A 10,061-nucleotide genomic window follows, 5' to 3' on the forward strand; every position below is an offset into this window, starting at 1 on the left:
TAGGAGTTTAGAGAATTAAAAAGTATGCGGAGTTCTAAAATCCATCAGAAAGAATACAAAGTTCTTTCTTATTCAATTTTTAGTTACCTCTACTTGAAATCTAAGAGTTTTACCGAACCTTTCTCAAGAAGTCTACAGCGATAATTAAAATGCGCTGCAGCTTTTAGGATTGGTATTAGTTATGAAGGTTAAGATCATACGCTCGATTTAGATAACAATTGCTTACAAAACCCTGGAAAAACTTGAAAATCTCAAGGAATTGTCCATTATCCATTAGGTGCTTGTAATACTAATAAATAATATATTTTAATTCACTTGTTGATGAGGTATTTCCTTTGGTATTTCATAAGTTATAACGTGTTTTGAGGGGTCCAGATTTTGTCGTGAGCAAGCCTTATAACAATTGCTCGAAGTTCAAAAACTTGAGCGAATAGATTCAACTTGCTGTAGTGTTTCGAATAGTGGGATTGGATAATGAAGCCAATCCTTTCTCTGCATTTCCCCCGTATATAATCAGTGGACTAGATATGAGCAATATTTATACAAAGTCACAATTTTTCTAGGGGGGGCTAGCCAGATCCTAGGTGGGGCTATAGCCCCCCCTAGCCCCCCTGTAGTTACGCCAATGTCTGTCACCCAAACCTGAACATTTGGAATCGTTAATCGGTTTCGGACTGGCTTGCAAGAATTTCTGTAGTCATCTTCAGGCCGCTGGTCTACATGATCACCTGTCGAATCCTCTACTATGGGGTCGTACACTTATTACGTAACCAATTTTTCTGGGTCTTTCGACCCCCCCTCTTCCCATGTAAGATTTTTTTCATACAAATGAATTTTTATTTAAGTGGAGCGTAAGATATTGACCGACCCCCCCCCCCCCCAAAATGTTTACGTACACGCAGAAAAAACTCTTGTATTTATAACAATATTTGACGTAAAGTCAAACAGAATTTCACATTGTTTTGGCGGTAACAAGAAACTATTATTATTTTCATAATCCAGCTGGTTCAAGTATTGTTGAAATAAAAAGAAATTGTTTTAGAATTCAAATGGGTTTGAACCTTGGCTATAAAAGTAACGCAGTTGAATCGCTTCGGCTAATAAAAATAATATTGTTATTTCAAAAATATGTTTCTTATTGTTTCAAAGATAAACGAAATAGAATACAATAGTGAAATATTATTGTTTTTATAATCGATTTTATTGAAACAATTACGTACTCTAATTAAAATAAAAATATTTTTTTATTGAAATTGGTATTTCTTTCATATTTTTTTTTTTTAAATACGTTTATTAAGGAACAATTTTGTTTATTTCATACTTGCTTTCATACCACGACCGGCATAGTAACAAATTTTATCCCTCAATATCAGCCCCATCTTTTGGTTGTCACTTTGCATGTCCCGTAGAGCTCTCCTGTTTGGCCAGCCTCATTGACCGCCAGCCAGCGATCGCAATAGGTGATGGTCGGATTGTGCCGACCTCTGGCAAAAACAGGTGGCGATGAAAGTACACCTAGAACATAAATGCATGTTTTTTACCTCAGAAAAAGGTTTCCACGGTACAAATAAGAAAAAACAATCTCGCTAAATAAATACGACACAATTTTTTTGGACAAACACTATGAATATGTTTAGCTTCTGATATTTGATTGTTAATGTATTTACTTACCTGTAGTTTGATGGAATAAACCGACAAAAACAGCCGATATTCATGTTTTAAGTTTCTCACAATTTTCTGTTTTTGTTTTTACTTTTGTACTTGATTTTGAATTTCCACTAACATGACGACGAGGGAGTGGTGGATAGTGTTTTTGTTGCATTTGAGCGTTATGTGCGTTATGCTATGTTATTTTCGGTGTGTGTCTAAAGCGAACGAGGGAATGGAAAGATTCTTGCTCATTAAATGCAATAAACATTTGTATTGAGTCAATGTTATTTCTTGTTGTTTTTACAATAATAATGAATATTCTTGTTTATAGAAATAAACATAATTTGAGTTAAAAATAATTGAAGTTTATAGCATAAAAACAATAATATTCAAGATAAATTTAAATGACTTATGTTCTATAAAAGCAACAATCATTTTTATTATTTCAATGGATCTAAATTTCTGTCCGTGTAATATGTGTACGGCCCCTATTACAAAAGTTGGTCGACAAGCTTCCAGCTACCATCGAGCTAAATTGGTCTCAGTTCAACGTTTGGTTGTTACATGGACCAAATTGTGACAGCTGCGAGTGAGGTAACCTTCTCCTTCAAAGCAGTTGGACATCGCAACAATAATCAAGAAAAACAGAAGCCAAAAGAGAGTTGTATGTGAATGCTCACAGTGCAATGTATGCCCAAGCAGATAATCTGTGCAGAGTTGAACGCGAAGTCAACAAGCCGAAACCCTGCATGGGCCGCAGCAAGAAGGGTCATCAGATCAGGGATTGTGAAGTTTTTCGCAATATGGGCTTGCACAATCGCTGGAAATTCGTTGAAGAGTGTTTCTAATGGACGATTCCCCTGCAAAGGTACATTTTGCGGCGAGAATGGATGTGAAGACCGACATCATAAACTACTGCATCCTGGAAAACCTGAATCACAATCAACCGAATCACCAAGGAAAACAATTACCGTAACGTTTCATCGTCTGCTCCACCAAGTTTCGTTATTTCGGATTATACCCGTGACACTTTATGGGAATGGTAAAACTGTACAAACATTTGCCTTTCTCGACGGTAAAACGCTGGTGGAATCAAAGTTGGGGAAAGAACTCGGAGTGACTGGAGACGTACATCCTCTCTGTTTGCAGTGGACAAATGAAATTGAGCGGATGGAAGAAGAATCCTAGATGATCAAGTTGGAGATTTGTGGGCTACAAAGCATCATGTTTTGAAGGAGGTACACACCGTCAAGAACTTGAATCTCCCCGATCAATCATTGGACTACAGTGAGCTTTGCAAACAGTTTTCGCATCTTCGAGGTTTGCCAGTACACAGTTACACAGGCGCTGTTCCAACAATATTCATTGGGTTGGACAATTATTATGTAATGGCACCGCTGATTTTTTTTTTTTTTGCTTTATTAATGTGCTTTTTTAATTCTAGGATTAAGTTCAACACAGCAGCATCGCTGAAAGGTAAAGAAGGGGCTAGAAGTAGTCCAATTGCTGCCAAAACTAGGATAGGTTGGACTATTTACGGAACCAAGCCTGCTAAAATTGAACCGATGGTTCAACCTTTGTATCACATTGGTGCTCGTACACCCGATCTACGACCTTGTCAAGCAGTTTTTGCGATCGAAAGTGTGGGACAATCATCGCCCTTGATCGAAAATGACAATGACCGGCGGGCTAGGAAGATCTTGGAGAACACTACGGTACGGACATCATCAGGACGATTTCAAACCGGTTTGCTATGGAAATATGATCTGGTGGATTTCCAAACAGCAGGCCAATGGCGTAGAAAAGATTACGCTGTCTCGAACGTCGCCTCGCATCGAATCCTGAGTTGTACGACAACGTTAGGCATCAAATTCAAGAGTATCGGGCAAAGGGTTAAGTGCACAAGGGATGTCAACATGAACTAACCAGTTTTGACCCCAAGCAGACCTGGTATCTAGTTCTCAACGTTATTTGAAACCCGAACTACGATTGGTGTGAGATGCAGCTGCCAAAGTGCAGAACCAGTCATTAAACTCGATACTACTTGCGGGTCCTAATCTACTAGTACCTCGCTAAACAGTATTGTGTACCTTTAGACAGTTCGAAGTGGCTATGTGTGCGGATATCTGTAAGATTTTTCATCAGCTAGAGATTCGACCCGAAGATATATCAGGTAAGTTATACCTTTGGCGAGATAAACCATCCGATTCTTTTGAAGTATTCATAATGGATACGTTCCACTTCGTGTTCACCTTCGGCTGCGCAATTCATAAAGAATATGAATGCAGAGGAAGATCCACGAGCAGCTGAAGCAATTATTAAACACCACTACGTTGACGATTTCCTGTATAGTGTGCATACTGAGGAGGAAGCGGTACAGTTGACCGTACGGATGAAGTTGGTTCATTCCAAAGCGGGCTTCAACATCCGAAATTGGTTTTCAAATTCGCCCAGAGCGTTCTGACACGTGTCGGGGAACAGCAGACGAAGGATACGGTGAAATTTTTTGTTGACAAATCATTAGCGTACGAGCGAGTTCTCAGTATGATTTGGCAACCGGAAGCTGATGTTTTTAATTATCAAGGCACGTTTCGGGAGGAAATTTAGTGTTTGTTACTATACGAGGTTATTCCAACAAACCCAGATTAATCCACCTAGCAGTGATGATGCCTTTCTCGTGCATTATAAAATATATTGAAAAAATCACATTAGAAAGGTCAAAAAAGCTCTTTGGGGGAATAGATCACATTTTTTCGATCATTTTTAATATTTTTGCCTTGCCACCATTCAAAAAAAAATTGTTCTTTGAATTTTCAAGGGGGACCTTTGGGGAAAAACAATGTTTTTTCAATAATTCCGAAAAGCAATGATCGGGCCCATTTCCAATAGCAAACAATTCCCCGTCGAATGCAACTTGTTGCGAGTAAATCGGATAATTCTAAGTTCTAAAAAGTGTGCCTACAAAATTTGTACACATACACAAAAAACAGACGTCACCTCAGTTTGTCGAGCTGAGTCGATCGGTATATAACACTATGGGTCTCCGGGCCTTCTATCAAGTTTTTTTTTAGCAATCATATAGCCTTTCGGTACAACTTTGTTGTACGAGAAAGGAAAAAAATGCATATGTTACAAATATGCGATCGTGCGGTAGTACAATGATTAGCGATAGTAAATACAATGATTAGCGCAACGGCGCGTTTTGAAAAATACATATGGATTAAAATTCGATATGTTTCCAACTTTCCTGATTCCCACGTAGTGTTTTTTCAATCATACTACATAGTTGTATGTCATACATTGATTTTGCATCCCTTTGTGTAATAATTGTACAAGTACATTTGTGAAAATGAAACCAACAATTCACATAAATATAAATGAAAAAAAGCCGCATAATATGGAAATAAGGAGGTGTATGAAAACGAACGTTATGTTCAAAGCACCCATATGCCCAAACTACACCATCATTCCACCCAAACCAACCAAACCACCCAAACCAAAAAGCAGTTAGCCTTAATGACACGCCTCTTCTTTCCTTCCAAAGCATGAAACAAAATGGCAGCAAACGTAACGAGCGCACGAGAAAGCATGTACGTAGGTATGCGATTTTTATTTCCAACGACGAAACTTTTACAGCTGTGTTGAGGCGGATGAAGTCATCGGCTTCGGGTCTCTAGCGCGTGTGTGTTCGTCCATTAGTTTTCGTGTTCCACATTTGAAGCTTTGGAAAACTTTGCTTGAGAGGTTAGCATCATCAATAGACGAATCCAAGTAAAAATAAGAAGAAGACACACGACGGTGTTAACTTTGACAGATCCTACAGCACAGCATAGGGAGATCATTTTAAAATGCTTATAATAAATTCTAGACAAAATGTAATTAAAATCTGATTGATGTATGGAACGGAAAAAGTTCCGAATTGTATGATAGATACATTTTTGGAAAATATTAAAAAAATTGAGATAAGCTTCCAGATACGTAATTCAGAACTTTTTCCGTACCGTAGATCAATCAGATTTTAATTACAATTTGTCTAGAATTTATAATAAGCATTTTAAAATCTCCCTATGCTGTGCTGTAGGATCTGTCAAAGTTAACACCGTCGTGTGTCTTCTTCTTATTTTTACTTGGATTCGTCTATAAAGCACGAAAGAAGCAACACAAACATTCATGCTGTCAGTTATATACACGGTGCGAAATTTATTCACCGCATGCAGAAATGCTACACCCTTAATTTGTTTTACTCAATATTGTGCGGTTTACTTGCTAAGTTTTTTTTAAACTTTATTAAGTGTTATTTTAATCTCCAGATTATGTTCAACACCGTACTTGCTAAATGGACACGGTCGGTTAAAGTAGCTGTTCCTTAAATAGTTCGTTAAAGTAGTCGCTAGATTATTCGCTGTTGGTTTGAGCGAGACAGAGTACATGTCAAAAAAAAATTAACCAGCAATCTGCGGTGTATTGTTCGAAATGAACGTTTATCAGCAATGGACTTTCTGCTGTACTATAGATCTCGCATAATTTATCAAAAGGACCTAAGTAACATTTTTTTCATGAATTAATTTGAGTACTGCAATCAACAGAACAACATGAAAGCTATTGCGATTCTTTTCTAAAATTAGCATACTGGCTCACCAGTTACGCGCCGGGTCCCATGCGCCGAGTTGTGCGCCATGCAAAAAGTAAATAAACCAATGTCAAATAGATGTGAGCTTTCGGTAAGCTTTTCCACATTCGCTTGTAAGGTATGTAGCATATTGTCGTCCCTTTACGAAAAGATATTTTTAAGTGAAATTGTTCGAGGTTTAGTAGTTTTTTGCTTTTCTTTCGCCTGTGTTGCGTTCGGGATATTGTTTAAGTGGAGATTAGTAGTGCAAATCTCGCTTAACTTTTCAAAAGGACCTAAGTAACATTTTTTCATGATTTAATTTGAATAGCGCAATCAACAGAAAAACATGAAAGCTTTTGATTGCAGTACTCAAATTAATTCATGAAAAAAATGTTACTTAGGACCTTTTGAAAAATTAAGCGAGAATTATGTTTAATTTGTGATGTAATATTCTACACTTAAATTGAGTAAAGTACCATAATATGACACAATACCTTAGCGGCGCACAACTAAGCGAGGCAGAGGTGAATGAGCAAAATGCTATAATATCTCGAGAATCACAATATTGATTGCAGTATTCAAATTAATTCATGAAAAAAATGTTACTTAGGTCCTTTTGAAAAGTTAAGCGAGAATTCATGAAAAAATTTACTTAGGTCCTTTTGAAAAGTTATGCGGGAAATGTAATAAAATGCGTAAAGCCAAAATAGAACTTTTTGGGAACTTGCAAGTGTTCTGATTGTTTAAGTTGACTTTTTGTAAATTTATTGGTCAATATTTAAGAAGTGCAGTTAAAGGAAAAGTGCATACTTAGTTTATTCAAATTTGATTCAGACTATCTTTTGAAAAGGGTCAAACTTGTTTTTACTGATTTTTTCAAATGGATATAATCGAAAAACGACCCTTCCTACTAAAAAGTGTTGTATGGGTGACTATCGCAAAATCAGTCAAACTTTCTAATAAAACTTTTTAAAAAACTCAAAATTGAACCCAACACTAAAAAAAATCGATTTAAAAAATTAAAAGTCGATTTGCAAAAAACGCCCTTTTCGATTTGGACGAAATTTTGTCTCAAGATAGGTGATTATGTTCCCTACCAACCGTCCATACATCGCAAGCTGGGCACTTTGAAGGGAAAAAATTTCTAACAAAACTTTTCTTGACGGAATTGATTTATTCAATGTCTTTAACGGGTGGATTTAAAATATGAATACATAATACACTCATATTAAGTATTCCTGTACAGTCAGGCAGAGTACAATGTTTTGTTCGTAACTGGTCGCAACTAAAGAAGCTAATAATGGAATATAATATTTTTTTTGAAGATATAAACCCCTTCTTAATATTACTCTTAATTTAAAAACAAACTATATTTAGTGGCTAAATTAGACAATGTATCATAAAAATAGATTTGCTTGGGGTTCTATAACGATGGCTTTCATTGGTTTAATTTCAGATGAAAATACACTGAAAATAATTCCGACAAGAAAAAGTTTTTGTTAGAAAAACTTTTTTTCCTTAAGAGTGCCCAGCTTGCGATGTATGGACGGTTGGTAGGGAACATAATCATCTATCTTGAGACAAAATTTCATTTAAATAAAAAAGGGCGTTTTTTCGCAAATCGACTTTAAAATTTTTAAACTGATTTTTTTCAGTGTAGGGCTCGATTTGGATTGTTTCCGATATTTTCACTAGAAAGCTAGACTGATTTTGCGATGGTCACCCATACAACACTTTTTTGTGGGATGCGTCGTTTTTCTATTATATCCATTTGAAAATATCAGCAAAAAAATTTCAGCTCTTTTCAAAGGATAGTCTAGATTAAATTTGGAAAAACATTTTTGTTTTCATTTCGGATCATCTGGTGATTTTTCATTTCTCATTTTTCATTTCTTACTTCTTACTTTTCACTCCTCACTTCGCACTTCTCATGTCTCACTTTTCACTTCTCACTGCTCACATCGGCCCATAGGGGAAAGAAATGGCAGAAATGACGCTTAACTTTTAAAAAGAACATATGTCACCTTTTATTCATGAATTAATTTGTGTACTGCAATCAAAAGCTATCATATTGGTCTGTTGATCGCAATATTAAAATTCATTCATGAAAATATGTTTCTTAGGTCATTTTGAAAAAATAAACGAGAATTTTCAGTGTATACATGAAATCTTAAAATAGGTACTTTTTAACTCATTAATGGGTTTCTATGTTTCTTTGTGAAGTTTTTTCTTCCGTGTAAGCTGTGTATTCTATGCTGTCAGTGTGCCGGTTTCGAATAAATTGTGTCTTGGGAAAACTTAACCTAGAAAATCGATAGCTTATTTGTTACGAAATAATGATGTCTCATAACTCTTTGAATATTTACTATTTTTTGAGAAGTGCCATCATTATGAAACTCAATAGTGAACAAGAAGAAAACATTCCCCATCGAATGCAACTTGTTGTAGCAAAATCGATTCAGGTTTAGTACTAGAAAAATTGGCTAATGTTTCAATGTGCACACACATACGCACACACACACACACGGACACACACACGGACAGACAGACATTTGCTCAGTTTGTCGAGCTGAATCGAATGGTATATAATACTATGGGTCTACAAGCGCTCTATAAAAAGTACGTTTTGGGAGTGAAATGAAAGCCTTTCTGGTACAACTTTGTTGTACGAGAAAGGCAAAAAGAGAGGTGCTGCGAATTGTAATGAGCATATTTGACCCGTATTTGTCGTCCATGTAAAAGTGTTGATCAAGTTATCAATTTTTCTTGGATGCGCATTTTTTGTTTTTGTTGGAGATAATAATGACAAAGATCCGAAAATTTTTGTCTGCAGCAAAAAAGAAGACAATTTTGTTGCTAAATTTTCATCCAGTTATTTTGCACTATCTCTACAGCAAATTTCGGTTTTATGCTACCATAGTTTGTGCTTTTATGGAAATACTCAAGAATCTAACTATCATTACAAAATGATTCTTGTTATATTGTGTGTGGGTTCTGATAAAGGCTTGTTGCGAGGTACGTTTGTCAATAACAAACTCTGAGTCGCTCGATGCCCGCTTTTCCACACTTTCTGTCTTGTCTGTCTTGTTCTTTGCAGCGACACGAAGTTTCATAGTTCGTCGTAGATTTTCCGTCGCAACTTGCAAAACCATACGACTTGCAGTTCCATGTTCCAACGCTTAGGTCGTTACCGATTGCATCGAGTCGTATTATGCAACGTACACACCAGTCAAGCAGTTTGACGAACATTGACTCCGCCCCCAAGAAAACGCTTCGATTGCTGCTTTGTTTGAACGTGTGTGAAGTTGTTCGAACAACCATTTGACAGTTGGCGGCTCGGTAGGAAAAAAATTAAAACGGTTTGATTTTGGTTTGAGTTGTCGGGGGTGGAGTCAAGGTTCGTAGAACATGTTTGAGCATTTGTAGTGCACTTGCACAAACCCCCATATATTTTTTGAAGGTTTTAGACGGAAGGGGCCCCGGGGCCACGCCCCCCGCTTAATCCGGCCCTGGTTGGTGCTCAAGTTGGCGTTTCGGTCGTTCGTGTGTGACATTGTTGGTCGAATAAATTGATTGTTCGTGCCGCTGTTGGTAAAACTTGAAGAATGTTTGACTAAACGAGAGGTGGAGTCAATGTTGATCAAACTGCTTGACCGTGTGTGCGTTCTATTATATCTTATGTCATTCGTTTTATAGGCGGCTCTTGGACCTGCTATCTCGTCAGAGGGAGGGCCGTTGTGTCAGATGTTTAGAGTCGCACCCAATACTAGGATTAGGGCTAGTGGGCTTTGAGCGGCAC

General features: G+C 37.0%; 1 long non-coding RNA gene across 1 annotated transcript; it reads right to left on the reverse strand.

Moving 5' to 3' along the window:
* Positions 1-1,289: 1,289 nt before the first annotated feature.
* On the reverse strand, positions 1,290-1,805 carry LOC134215176 (uncharacterized). The gene is made up of 2 exons (XR_009980059.1): positions 1,672-1,805; positions 1,290-1,515 (listed from the first exon to the last, which is right to left on the reverse strand). It is a non-coding gene; the product is annotated as an uncharacterized LOC134215176 (long non-coding RNA).
* Positions 1,806-10,061: the final 8,256 nt, after the last annotated feature.

Source organism: Armigeres subalbatus, chromosome 2 (assembly GCF_024139115.2).
Source record: "Armigeres subalbatus isolate Guangzhou_Male chromosome 2, GZ_Asu_2, whole genome shotgun sequence".
Lineage (NCBI taxonomy): Eukaryota > Metazoa > Arthropoda > Insecta > Diptera > Culicidae > Armigeres > Armigeres subalbatus.